Here is a 15,065-nt window from a genome sequence, read left to right on the forward strand (position 1 = left end):
TCAAGCCACGCTGTGGGAGCATCCCACATAGAAGAACTAGAATGACTTACGACTAGGATATACAACTATGTACTGGGGCTTTGGGGGGGAAAAAAAAAAAGAAGATTGGCAACAGATGTTAGCTCAGGGCCCATCTTCCTCACTAAAAATTTTAAAAAAAAATAAAATATTTCAGGCTTAATTTGCTCTAGGACCAACTTGTCATCTTTCTGGCAATCCAGGGTATCAGCAGAGCTCTCCTCCAACACCACATTTCAAATGAATCAACTTTTTGCTGGTCAGCCTTCTTCCCTGTCCAGCCTTCACACCTGTCCATAGTAATTGGGAATTCGAGGGTGTGGATAATCTTGGCCTTGGTCTCTAACAACACTTCCTTACACTTGATGGTCTTTCCTACTTCTTTCCTTGCTGCCCTTCCAAGTCTCAGTCTTCTCCTGATTTCTAGGCTGCAGTCTCCATTTAAAGTGATGACGGAACCAAGGGAAACAAAACGTTTCATTTCAATGTCTTCTTTGTCTACATTAAAGTTGTGTAGTTCTTCTGTCGTCCTGATTTTTGTCTTTTCTATGTTCAAACATGGTCCTTCTTTGGCATTTTCTTCTTTCTCTTTCATCAGAAATCATTTCAAGTCATTGCTGCTTTCTGCCAGGAAGATGTTGTCGTCTGCATATCTTAGATGGTTGATATTTCTTCCACCGATTTTTCCACCTCCTTCATCTGAGTCTAGCCCAGCTTTTCGTATGATACTATCTGCATACAGATTAAACAGACAGGGAGATTTTTATTATTTTGTTTTTTTATTATAGCCATCCTAATGGGTGTAAAGCGGAGTCTCATAGTGGTTTTGATTTGTATTTCCCTAATGACTAATGATGCTGAGCATTTTTCGTGACCTTATTGCCCATTTGTATATCTTCTTTGGAGAAATCTCTATTCCAGTCCTTCAGGTGGCACACATGGTTTTGCCTTATCCTAAATGGTTCCTCATTTTCTTTGTTAACAGAACCCCATTTCGGTTCAGGTCTCCCCCTCTGGGAAGGTGATCCTAGCCTTAGCTCAGGGTAAATCCTAAACTCTAGCCTATAAGCCAGTTACAGCAATCCATCCTCCTTGTGATTGTCTCAGGATGGGCAAGTTCTGGCCAAGCAGATGTGAGAGGAACTTTTCTGGGGAGCTTTTGAGAAAGACTTTTGCATGACTAAAAACTGCACGAGGAAAAGGCAGTTCTTTTTCTTCTAAACATTGTTATTTTAGACGAAATGCCTGGAACTGTGCAGCCATCTTATCATCATGAGACTACTTGTCCTGGACACAAAGTCTAACCTGCAGAAGACAGCAGAGCAGAAAGAGGGAGCTCCCTGGTCCACAAAGATGATGTTGAGTTGTCAGATTAGCCAAACTTGATGCTGCCCGACCCTGGGACATCTTTGTCATATGAGATCATACATCCCTAACTTTCAAGGACATTGGAATCAGAGTTTTCTGTTTCTTGCAGCCAAAGACATCCTAATTAGGACTTTTACAATTTCTTCTTTGAAATGGATGCAATTATACAATAAGCATTAGTTTAGTAACCAAATATCTATGGCACTTTTGTTTAAGAGTCAATTTAATCTTCGTTAGTGCTCTAACAGCTCATGCCGTTCTCTGGAAGATAAGCAGATGCAACCTAAACCTCACATGATTAAGTATCAAAGGAGAAACACAGGCAGTAAGGGGTTCAGAGGGAGAAGTGAGGTTAGCGGCTTGAGTCGGGGTCCAGGTCAAAGTGCAGGTCACATCTGAGCCAGACCTTGGGAGCACACAGGATGGGAGTAAGAGGAGGGGAGGGAGGGCTTTCCCCATTCCTTCTTTCAGTGACTTTTCCTCCTGTAAGAAAAAAGAATGCACATCTGCCGGGGGTTGAGCTGAAGAATTTCTGAGAGCGAATGAAAGCAGTTCTCCTCTCTAAGCCAAGATGGATTTTGAAAACCTCACCCTCCCTGCATTCCTTCAAGTACAAACCATTTTCAAAATATTCTAGCACATTTTTGCAAACTGTTTTCATCATTTGGAACTTGCTATCTCACCTAAAAGGAATGTGGGTTTATTCCGCTCAGAGTTTTCAAATGTGATAGGAGGAGGGCGTGAGCTGCTCTCTGAGAGGTGAGGAAACCTGCCAGCCACCCTCTGAAAGGTCTTCAAGCTGGAGGTCGTGGGTGGGGCCTTCAGATTCTACCCTGTCATGCTTAAAACAAAAGAAAAAAGACAATGAAACCCTGAAGGAGCACCTTCCTGTAGTGTTTGCTCAACCCATTGGGGCCTGATGGAGGGCTGCAGAGAAAGGAAAGGACGTGTGCCTTAGTTCAGAGTGGCCGTGTCCCCTCCTCTTGTTACATCACAGAGTCAGGGACAGCCCAGAAAGGCCGCATCCTGTTATCTGTAAACTCCGTGTCTGTTGTATATAAATAAGTATCATTCCTGGGAAGGGTACATCTGGGGCGAGCCTCCTGCTCCACGGGGAGAGGCAGTTGGCCTCTGAGCAAAGGCACAGAGCAGAGCAGGCAGCCAGGCCTGGGTCTGCGCCTGGACCTGGAGGGGTCACGGAACCTCCCGTTTACTCAACGTTGAAATGGGAGCAAGAAAGCTCCGCCCACGTAGTCCTGCTATCAGGAAATAAGAGAGTTTCCTCGGGGCTGTCAGTGGCAGTGGGGCAGGAAGAAGTGCTATTGGCCTTGGCCTTACCTTCACAGAGGGTATCAAATTTAGGCATTTAATTGTATTTTTAAATGAAAACATCTACAATGGCATTGTGTTTTGTGTGTGTGTGTGTGTGTGTGTGTGTGTGTGCAGTGGGGAGGGAGGAATCCTAAAAGAATGAATTGGTTAAATGTGAACCACAAACTTCATTTGGAGATAGAGAGAGACCCCGAAGTCCACCTCTTCCTTTTGTAAGGTAAACTTGTTGACATATAACCGGTTCACCCAAAAACACGCAAGCCACAGGTGTACAGCCCAACGCAGTTTCACAGGATGAACCCACCAGTCATCCCACCCTGGTGAAGGCAAAGCAGCATTTCCAGCATGCCCGATCCCTCCGCGTGCCCCGCGCCGCCCCGACAGCAAGCCTCCTGCCCAAAGGTGATGGTTTGTTTTGCTCAACATTACGTTAATGTGATTCACTGAAGTCATCAGACACAGCATATTTCCACTGTTGCATAGCATTCCATGGTACAAATATGCCACAATTTATTTGTCTGCTCTATTGAGGGACATTTAAGTTGTTTCTGGTTTTAACTGTTATAAATAATGCCAATAGAAACGTTTTTCATTTATGCATTTCGGGGAGGGGGTAGTTCTCCCCAGGAGCAGAATTGCTGCATCACAGAGTAAATGCATGCTCAGTTTCTGACAAACCGTACTCAGGACTGCTGATGCGACCCTTACTTCCACCAGCAGGATGTGAGAGTTCCTGCTGCTTCACATCTTCACCAGTTTTGGTGAAATTGTCAGTCTTTTTAACTTTAACTATTCCATGAGTTGTGAGGTGGTATCTCATTATGGTTTCAGACTGAATTTCTCTGATCGTTGATAAGATTTACTACCTTGTCACAAGTTTATCAGGCATTTGGACAATCTCATTTGTGAAGTGCTTATTCACATTTTTCTATTGGGCTGTCTGTCCTTTTCATATTGATCTGTAGGAGCTCTTTATAGATTCTTTTTTTTGGGGGGGGAAGATTAGCCATGACCTAACTGCTGTCAATCCTCCTCTTTTTGCTGAGGAAGCCTGGCCCTGAGCTAACATCCGTGCCATCTTCCTCTACTTTGTACATCAGATGCCTACCACAGCATGGCTTGTCCGTGTCCGGACCCGGGATCCAAACTGGTGAACCCTGAGCGGGCGAAGTAGAACATGCACACTTAACCGCTGCGCCACCGGGCCGGCCCCCTTTGCCCTTAATGTTTTGATATAAATAATAGAATCAGCTTGTCAGTTTCTACAAAAACTGTTACTGGTACATAGATTAGAATTTTGTTAAATCTATGTAGACCATTTTGGGAAGAATCAACAACTCTAAATGTTTAGCCTTTCAATCCATGAATATGGTATACTGTTGCACTTGTTTAATTTTTCAGTTTCTATCAGAAATATTTTACAGTTTTCTGTGTGGAAGGTTTGGACATCTTGTTGGATTTATTCCTAGCTATTTGATCTAAATGAAATTCTTTTTTACTTCGTTTAGTAATTGTTGATATTATATAGAAATATAATTGACTTTTGTGTATTAACCTTGTATCCAGAGACCTTGGTAAATGTACTGATTAATTCTAATAGTTTATGTATAGATCTTTTTGGATTTTCTACATATATTATCATGTCATTTGGGAATAATGACAGTTTTATTTCTTCCATTCTAACCTGTATGCATTTTATTTCTATATATTTTCACATGTTTTATGTCACTGGCTGAGATTCACTATCATGTTTAATAGAAATTCAGACATTGAGCGGATGTCTCATTCTTGACTTCAGAGGGAAAATCTTAATTTTATCATTTAATATAATGTTTACTGTATTTCTAACCAGATAAAGAAAGTTTCATTCTACTGCTAGTTTGTTGAGTTCTTTTTTTTAAATCATGAATAAGCTTTGAATTTTATAAATTGCTTTTTCTTGTTCTGTTGAAATGATCATACAATTTTTTTTCATTACTTGTTAATGTGATAAATTACCTTGATTGATTTTCAAATGTTAAACTAGCCTTGAAACTTTATCTTGGCTTATTATCTTTTACATATATTGCTGACTTCAGTTTGCTCAAGTTTTGTGTAGGGTTTTTGAATCTTGGTTCATGAGAGTGAGTGATCTGTACTTTTTTCTTGCAGTTGGAACAGGGAAGATCAGGTCAGTCCAGTCAGGGATGGAGCTGATCCAAAGCTGGTGGCCGGGGCTGTGAGGCTCATTCATGTCCAGTTCAGTCCTACTCCCTCGCCACCATCTTGGGGCTCCAACTTAAACTGGGAGCATTTGGCAGGCACCCCCCTCCTTGGCATGTTCTGCATCAATTTCTGTCCCCCGTCCCATTAGAATGTCCAAGTTCTGCTGAGCTTCTCAGCTTCACAGGCTCTGTTTTGCTCTCGACTTGGCCATGGCCTTGCAGGAGATGTGGGCCTCAGTGTGGAAAGCACCCTCCGGCTTTCCTTCCGTGGCCTTGCACACTCTCACTGCCTTGGTGGTTATCCTCTGCTGCAAACATGTTTTTGTTTTTATCTTTTCCTATTTTGTCCAGCTCTTCTAATTTTTCTCAGTGGAAATATTGGTCCAGGCAATAGTTGGCTATTGCTCCCTTTTCCTTTTAATCCCCGACCCCCTCTTCCTCCAGGCATCAGCGCCTCACAGCAGCCTAGTGATGCTAGGCTCCCACTGCTGGGCTCTGCCCCTCTACCTGTCCTCCACCCTCTGATGGAATGGCCTTTGTAAAGCACGGCCTTGCACATGTCACCCTCCTACTAAAAAGCCTGCGATGATTTCCAGCAGCCTGCAGGGTAAAGGCTTCTTTTCCAAGCCCTAACCACAAGAACTTCAAGCAGATGGTTCCCCTCCACCCCAATGCTGCCGCTCCTCACCCTCTCTTGCCACATCTCCCCTAAAGCAGCCCTCCATTCCCGCTTCAGGGTTTACTCACAGTCCTCAGGCTGCATTAGACGTTTCTGTCTGAGCCTTCTCCCCTCTGCTCTCCTGCCTAGAACACTCTTCCTCCTTCTGAGGCTGGCCTTAGTCCTAACTTTCCTTTACTGGTTCAAGTCCCCTGGCCCAAGAAGTGCTCTTGACTTCCATGACCTGTGCCACTCTCCTTCAGGGAGTGTCTGGAGTGCCTTCTAGGTGCCTTTCAAATGGTAAAACAATGATTTTGTGTTATTCATTGATTTATCTTCTGTCTCCCCAACTGGATAATCCTCACAGAAGTCAGCCCTTTAACCCTTTCATAGGCTTGATAGCTGGTTCAGTAGATGGAGATGCTCCATAGATGATGATGACTGTTGGTGGTAATCGGAGTTGTTCATCAAGCACGTCGGCCTCCTGGCTGTGCAACACAGGGTGGCTACCTGCCCCATCCTTTGGGGCTATGTTACTAGAAGAGATGTATGTCTCTTCAGGGGAGAAGGTTTAAAAGCCAGTGCACAGATCGCCTCCTTCTCAGTTTCTGCAAAATGTGAGCCCTGCCAACCCACTTGGGTCATATACAGTGAGTAAAAAATAGACTTTCTTCTCATAAGCAGCTGAGAGCTTGATGGGCAAAAGATCTGAATTGACGTTTTTCCAAAGAAGATATACAGATGGCCAACAGGCACATGAAAAGATGTTCAACATCACTGAGTATTAGGGAAATGCAAATCAAAACGACAATGAGATATCACCTCACACCTATCTGAATGGCTATAGTTAACAAGACAGGAAAAAATAAGTGTTGGAGAAGTTGTGGAGAAAAGGGAACTCTCATACACTGCTGGTGGGAGTGCAAACTGGTGCAGCCACTATGGAAAACAGTATGGAGATTCCTCAGAAAATTAAAAATAGAACTACCATATGATCCAGCTATTTCACTTCCGGGTATTTATCCAAAGAATATAAAAACACTAATTCAAAAAGACACGTGCACCCCTATGTTCATTGCAGCATTACTTATTATAGCCAAGACTGGGAAACAACCTAAGTGCCCATTAATGGACTAATGGATAAAGGAGATGTGGTATATATACATGATGAAATACTACTCAGCCAGAAAACAGATAAAATCTCGCCATTTGTGACAGCATGGATGAAGCTTGAGGGCATTATGCTAAATGAAATAAGTCAGACTGAGAAAGACAAATACCCTATGATTTCACTCATATGTGAAAGATAAACAAACATACACATACAGAAAATAGATTGGTGGTTACCAGAGGGGAAGGGGGTTAGGAGAGGGTGAAAGGGGTAAAGGGGCACGTTTGTATAGAGTCGAATGGAAGCTAGACTGCTGGTGATGAACACAATGTAGCCTATACAGAAGTTGAAATATAATGATGTACACCTGAAATTTATATAATGTTATAAACCACTGTGACCTCAATAAATAAATAAATAAATAACATTTTAAGAAAAGATAATTTCAATGCAATTATGAAGATCTAGGCATAGATAATTCTAAGTTTCCGATTTGCAGGGCTATCTCTACACCAGAGGTCAGCTGGGGAGGTGGGGGAGGAGAAATGAGGTGGGGAGAGAGAATTCTGGCCCCCTCCCTTCTCCTGTGACCACTTCATGGGCTTCCTCGTTGACATCTGCTCTCTTGGCCCTCATCTGAACAAGCTCTCAAAGAAGGATTTGGCAAACTCACTCGTTCTTGCTTGTAAACAATAAGACATTATGTTCAACCTCTCAAAGATTTTCTAAAAGGGCCAAGGCCTCAATTTAAAAGAAAGTATCTCTGATTGTGGAATTTCTGGCCTGGAAACATAATGAGAGTGTGTGTGTGTGTGTGTGTGTGTGTGTGTGTTGAGGGGCTGGATGGGAGAGGGAGATGGAGGTCAGGAGGAGGTTTTCTGCAGCCTGGAGACTGAAATGTCTCCATTCATTAAACGTTTACTCTGCGTTTATGCGCCAAGCACCGTGCGAGCACTGGGGATTTAGAAATGAAAACAGAATCCTGAGGCTTACTTTGCTCATAACTAACTAAACCACTGTAGCCTCTTGGAATATTTAGGTCTTTCATTTGTTTGTTTTTAATTTACATCTTAATTGCTTTACTTCAGGAGACATAATGATTCTGCTTTTTGGAATCAACAGAGCACTTAGAAGTTCTGATTCCTAAAGATTCCTAGAAGGTCATTCATTCAATCAACAATCCTTCATTATACACAAACTGAATGCCCAATGTGCACTAGACTGCACACAGCCTTTATGCTAAGTGTAGTACACAGCAAATGACATATAGCCAATCTCACCTTCAGGAAACCAAGCGCAATATGGGAGGTCCCAAGGAGAGCCCACTGGCTAGCTCTACTTCTTGCTTCCTATGACCAGACGATCTGTGTTTTCACGCTTTCTTTCCTCTCTAGCTGTCAAGTCACGGTATCCTCTACTCCATCCCTGAGTGAGAGCTCTTAGAAGGCCCCTAGGGAAGACTGTCCTTGCCAGAGGCAAGTTTCTTCCGGGCCATTTGGCCTCACTTGGGTCATGGTCGCATTGCTCTGCGCAGGTTTGCTGATGCAGCACATTTGCAGTGAGTCTGGCCCAGGGCCCAATCTCAGGCCAAGTGTTTGGCAGCAGCTCAGTTCCCAAAGGTTCTTGGAGTGAAAGCCGTATGACAAATGAGTCCCATCAACGTGGGAGCGTTTTCTCCAGAGGGAAGCTCGTGGAGACTCTCAGGCAGGCGCAGCTACAGTGCAAAGCACCTCGGCCTCTGGATTTTCCCCCAGAGCTAGCTGAGATGTGGCCGTCGTGCATTTTCAGCTGGATAACTGTAGTGGTCACTCTCCAAGTTCACTGCTTTGGAATGCCAGCTTGTCAGACTCTGGACTGCTTCCAGCAAATCACTGGCATTCTCTGAGTCCAGTGAGATCAGACACCTGGCAAAGGAAAGTCAGTGGGGCTCAGGTGTGGCCTGCCTGTACTGCATAGCATCAAGTCTAGGGTGCCTTCCCCCTCGCCTGTGCAGGAGGGGAGCAGGAAGGTGCTAGAGTTCAGTGTAGGTACCAGGTACCAGGCACGGCTTGGCCCCACACCGTGCACTGCAGGACCCAGTGGAGGTCTGGATTCAGCTGTGCAGATACCCGAGTGGTGGGCTCGGGCCTCTGCACAATCCCTCATCTGGCAGTGCCAGTGTGTGAACTCAGGCAGCGCTGGCGGAGGACCATTCCTGCAGCTCTGGGGAGGGATGGGGACTAGAAGCTGTTGGAGCAGAGGTAGCTGAGAAGAATAGGCAACCACTCTGCCTATCTATTGACTTAACTCCTCCATTGATGTATTAATTCATGTATCAATTCAATTGATGTTTACTGGGGCCAGACACTTTGTAGGCCCTGAGGGAAATAAAAATGGGTAAGAAAATGCCAGTCCTCTAGCTCAGGGTTTTAAAACTCTTTTGACCACAATCTGCAGTAAAATGTAAAAAATATGTTTTACATCATGACCCAGTATACACACAGACACACAGAGGAGAAACAAAATTCCTACAAAAGGAGCTGATCCATACTACGTGTGGTACATCCTGATATGTTCTATTCTGTTCATTTTTTAAAATACTGATCATAACTCACTACATGGGTGTTTCATGACTGACCAATGGGCCAGGAGGAGAAGTTTTAAGAATGCTGTAGCCCATGGTTTAATCAGGACGAGAACCATGTGAACAAGCATTCACAATCCCAAATTCTACAGCAGAGGTCCCTCGAGCTGGCTGCTGGGGCCAGGCTGGGACAAGGGGGCACCTAGCTCAGGTGGAGCAGGCAGCTGAGGGAGTCCGAGCACATGCAGCAGAGGACATGGAGCTAAGTCAAAAAAGCAAATTCCAGGTCACTGGGAAGTAAGGCCACATCAGGAGCACTTTTGTATGCCGAAGGAAGATGTGGCCAAAAGTTTCCTATGCGTCTTTATTACTGAATTCGTAGAATGCCTAACACTTCTCTGGTCCCCAAAGCTTCAGCCTTTGGTCTCCTGTGGAATGTTTGTTATTTGGGCTGCGTTTAGATAGAGTGAACTATTCTCACAAGTATCATCATATTTTATATACCATATATCACATATCATATTATAGTTTAGTCTATGTATTGAGCTATTTTGTATAGTACAGTTCACCCTGTACATCACATTGTGTATTATACTGTACATTGTATGCTGTATGGTGAACACATTGGTGATCGATTACTTTCTCTGCTCAAATGCAGTAATATGATATAATAATCATACAGTGTTAGTTTTATTATTGTAACTAGTGTTATTAAACAGGATCTGAGAGATCTCGTCGAGATGGCAGCATAAGCAGACTCTGAACTCATCTCCTCCCATGAACGCAACCAGGTTACAACTATTTTTGGAAAAATTACCCTGGATAGAAAACTGAAAACTGGATAAAAAGAAGCCCCACAACAAGAAAATTCCTGGCTAAGGCGGAAGGGGCAGAAATTCCTGCTGGAGAGGAAAAAGTCACCTTCAGGAGCAGCAGAGTTTCTCAGCCGGCCAGGTAGGACCCACTCTAAGGTATGCAGCCCTTCCTGGAGGAGTGAGGTCCAGAGCGGGGGCTGATACTGCTATTAGCATACTTCAGACTCACCACAACTGAGACGAGGGTCTCACTATCTGCCTTTGCTGGCTATTAACTACAGTGGAGATACCCCCAGAAAAGTTATCAGATGAAAGAAGAAAAGATCCAGTTCTTAAAGGGCCCACACACCAGCTCACCCATCTCAACAACCTAAAATTACCAGAGAGAAGGCTGACAGTCTTTTGAGAAAAGAGACTGATATAGTGGGCTCTGGGGGCATCTTGGTGAGTGGAGGGACTTCTCTGGAGACTGAGACATTGGTAGGGGCCATTGTTCTGACCTGGTCCAGGTGTGCTGACACAGACCCAGGCAGACACCATTGAGGTTCTTCTCCTGGCATGTTAGCCCAGGGGGCTGCCACACCCACTAGAGTGCAGATTTAATTCAGTTCAGCCAGGGCAGGCAGACCTTGGGACCTGCCCCACCCAATAGCAAGCCCTCAGGCTACTTGTTGGCCTACATTGACTGGGTGCCTTGATCCTCTACAGGCAGGTGAGTGTCTGCCTCTGTGGGACAGGGCCTGTGTGAGGACCAGGTGAACTGTGGGGGACATTGGTAGAGAGGTGGGGGCCTCTGCAGTGGGGCATCAGGGTATGCTCCAGGGCATTGGGAAGTGTGCACAGACCAGGACTGTGTTGACAGTGTGTGTGGTCCTGTGGGGGGTGAGGCTTATCAGCAGGGCAGAAGACCTATGCTTCACACATAGCCATAAAAAGGATTAGCCCTGCCTTCCAAAGCCTGAAACAATTGAGTGCCCCCATGCCAAGGGCTAGCCCCACTCAGCTGCACTCCTAAGAGAACTGACAACAGCCTTGTAGGTCTGAGGCCTATAGCAACTGTAAGCCCCTGAGCCTAGCAACAGGCTACAGTGGTACCTACCCAATTAACAGGAAAACTGCAACAGGAGTGTGCTGTTAGACCTTGTAGCCAATGGTGCTGAGGCTCCCCAAACCAGATTTACAAACAGCTGGCCAGGGAAGGAAAGACTAGACTCCCTGGGTACCTGCATTAAGAGCAACCCTGCCACAGCAAAAGGACACAAGTAGCCCCCAAAGGGGTCACTCCTGGATCTTTTGGACTGGTGATGAGAGGGAAGCACACAGCTGGGCCTCAAAGGGCATCTCTTACATAAGGCCACTTCTCCAAGATCAGGAGACAGAGCCAACCCACCTAATACACAGAAATAAGCACAGAGAAAGAGGCATAATGAGGAGACAAAGGAATATATTCCAAGCAAGGGAACAGGACAAAACCCCAGAAAAAGGACTAAATGAAACAGAAATAAGCAACCTACCCAACAAAGAGTTCAAACAAAGTCTCATAAGGATGTTCACAGATATTAGGAGAAGACTGGATGAACACAGTGAGCTCATCAACAAAGAACTGGAAAATATGAAAAAGAACCAATTAGAAATGAAGAATACAATACTGGAAATGAAAAATTCACTAGAGGGACTCAATAGTAGAGTAGGGGATACAGAAGAACAGATCAATGAACTAGACAAAAGACTAGAGGAAAGCAGAACAGAAAAAAGGAAAAAGAATTAGTCAGAATGAGGACAGTCTAAGGGAACTCTGGGATAATATCAAGCACACCAACATTCATATTATAGACGTCCCAGAAGGAGAAGAGAGAGACAAAGGAGCAGAAAATTTATTTGAAGAAATAATAGATGAAAATTTTCCTAATCTAAGGAAGGAAACAGACATTCAAGTACAGGAAGCACAGAGAGCTCCAAACAAGATAAGCCCAAAGAGGTCCACACCAAGATGCATTATAATTAAAATGTCCAAAATTAAAGATAAAGAGAGAATCCTAAAAGCAGCAAGAGAAAGGCAACAAGTGGCATATAAAGGAAAGCCCATGAGGCTATCAGCGGACTTCTCAGCCGAAACCCTACAGGCAAGAAGAGAATGGCATGATGTATCTAAAGTGCTAAAAGGAAAAAACCTACAGCCAAGAATACTCTATCCATCAAGGTGGTCATTCAGAATGGAAGGAGAGATAAAGAGCTTCCCAGACAAGCAAAAATTAAAGGAGTTTATCAGCAAGAAATCAGTTTTGCAAGAAATGCTGAAGGGACTTATTTAAGTGGGAAAGTAATGACCACAAATAGGGATTAAAAAAATCATCAAAAAAATAAACCCTCCCCCAAGAAAACAGGCAATAAAAATCACTGATAAAGGTAAAAATATAGTAAAGGCAGCATATCAACCACCTGTGAAGATAAGATGAAAGTTAAAAGACAAAAGTACTAAAACTACCTATTTCAATGATAAGAGAGTAATGGATAGACACACACAAAACAAGAGATTATACATGATTTGAAAAGCATAAAATGTGAGAGGACGGGAGTGAAAAAGTAGAGCTTTTAGAAAGTGGATGGTGAACATAATGTAATCTACACAGAATTCGAAATATATTACAGTGTACATCTGAAAGCTATATAATGTTATAATCCAATGTTACTGCAATATAAAAAATCCATTAACCTAAAAAAATAATAAAATGAAAAAAAATAAAGAGGATCTGAAGAAGAACGAACACCCAAGCCATCCAGCCTGCCAAACGGTTAATCCAAGAATGGTGGGTGGGGCCTGGGTGAGGTCCCGTTTCCGACGTTCCTTCTGCCTGGGACCAGGTGGGAGCTGAGCTGTCCTGTGGCTGTTCCTTCCTTCCCAGAGAAAAACGGCTTTGCTTGCCCTATGGAGAGAGGAAGCAGCAGGCAGAGAAGCCACCCTCAGCGAGGGGCCAGGACCTTTCCTTCTGAGCTGGAGCAAGCTCATCCTTTCTCTGAGGGCCGTGGAACTCAGCAGAGGCTCGACAGGGTACGGTGGGCACCACAGACATGGTGATGCAACTCCACACTCAAGCATATAGATGCCCGGCCTGCTCTCCTCCTTGAGTTTTGTGTCTTATCATCAATGGCTCTCTTCCCACCACCGCCCCTAGTCCATCTCTCCCTCCTCTATACTCCCTGAGCACTCAAGGTCTCTGTGCCTCCCACTGCTCATACTGTATATTGTTAATTTTTTTTTAAATTGTAAGACTTATGCTATCAACTGGATTGTGAGCTGCTACAGGGCAAGGCAGTTGACTTCTGCATCTTTCTTTATTCAGACACATGCTCCCAGCAGAAGATGGCTCCTCACATACTCTTCTCTTGATTGGTAAACGGTTAAATTAATAACCATGCACACAGCCCAGTGGTGTTTTGTGGCAGTGTGTACAAGCCAAAACAAACAACAACAATAAAACACATGTTTATTCCAGGCAAGAAAAAAGTAGCCAGGGTGCAGCCAAGGTTGGACATTGCCAGCAAGGTGCTGCGTGAAGATGGCTGGTACTGGAATCCATGGGTATGACTGGACTAAGGAGGGTGACCCCAGGTTGTGAATCCCCTACAGACACAGTCGCTGGTCACATGCCTTCTCCCCTGGAGGCAAATCTTAGCAGGCAGCTCTTAGTCACTTCCTTTCCAACCTGCTAAAGCTATTTTTGTCCCATTCCCAAATGTGACATCTCTTTTCTCCCTTTCTCACTTAGTTAATTAAAAAAAGAAATAGTGATCTGTTCCATGACAGATGGTAAAGAAAATACTAAAGAAGTTGTTGTTTGACTCAGGCTTTTAAACTTAAGTTAATACCAGTGGCTATCAGTGAGAGCTGACACTTGAGTAGCCATCACAAAATCTCTTCAAAAGACCCGCAGTGTAGACATTATTGTCCTCATGTGACAGGTAAGGAAGTGCCAGCTCAGGACAGCTACCCTCATGGACTGCTAGGTGTCCACACCTGGATCAAGGGCGAGTCACACCCTTACACGCCTATAAGCATACTAGTTGATGGATGCACTAGAGATACAAATCATTCTAAGGTTAGTGTATGTGAAAAATTATTAAAACAGCAAAATGCAGCTGGTGCTGTGAAAATAATGCATATGATGTAATACACTTTCAATCCAAATCAAAACCACTTTTTTTCCCCCTCTGCTGCTTTAAACTAGCTGTTTTAGCCAGGGCCCCAACATGGAGGGATCTGCCCCACTTATGAAGCAGGCTATAGAGATGCAGTAAATGCAGAGCTGACTGACAGGAAGCAGAGGCAGCAGATGGAGGTGGCAGGGAGCTGTCCCTGAACACTTCAGGTCCTGAGGACAGGGGAGGCCCAGCCTCTGTAATATCCCACTGACCTCAGGATCCGGAAGCACCAAGGAGGGGAAGGCCTAACGACATCGCAGGCTCAAGGCAAGAAAAGGCTGGGCAGCTACCACAGGTCAGGGGAGAGCCAGGCTCCCCTGGTTAGGACAGGCTTCTTGTGCTCCACTGAGGGGCAGGAGCTGAGTGACCATGGAAAGGAGGAGAGGGAGGAAATGTGGCCACCTCAGAGACTGCTCAGGGATAGCAGAGGCTTCTGAGTGTGAGCTTGGGGAAGCAGAGAACACGAGGGACTTAGTTTCCAACAAGTCCTGTCTTGGGGACTTGGCACTGTTTCTAGTGCACCAGCATTTATTTGACATCTAGCAGGGCCAGGTGCCAGGACCTGCACCAGGCGCAGAGAGCCCTTCAAGAGCTTGCTGTCCAGATGGGTCTAGTGTCTGCTAAGCCAGCATGATGGCAAGGGGTTCTGGGTGTTCAAAGGAGCCCTCCGCACAAACAGACCTCAGGAGAGGGTTCGGAGAGGAAGTGACTCATAAATTGAATCTCAAATGACTGGCAAAGGCTAACCAAAGAAAGATAGTAGGAAGAGCACCCCAGGTTTTGGGGCAGGAGGCAG

Source organism: Equus quagga, chromosome 2 (genome assembly GCF_021613505.1).
Source record: "Equus quagga isolate Etosha38 chromosome 2, UCLA_HA_Equagga_1.0, whole genome shotgun sequence".
NCBI lineage: Eukaryota > Metazoa > Chordata > Mammalia > Perissodactyla > Equidae > Equus > Equus quagga.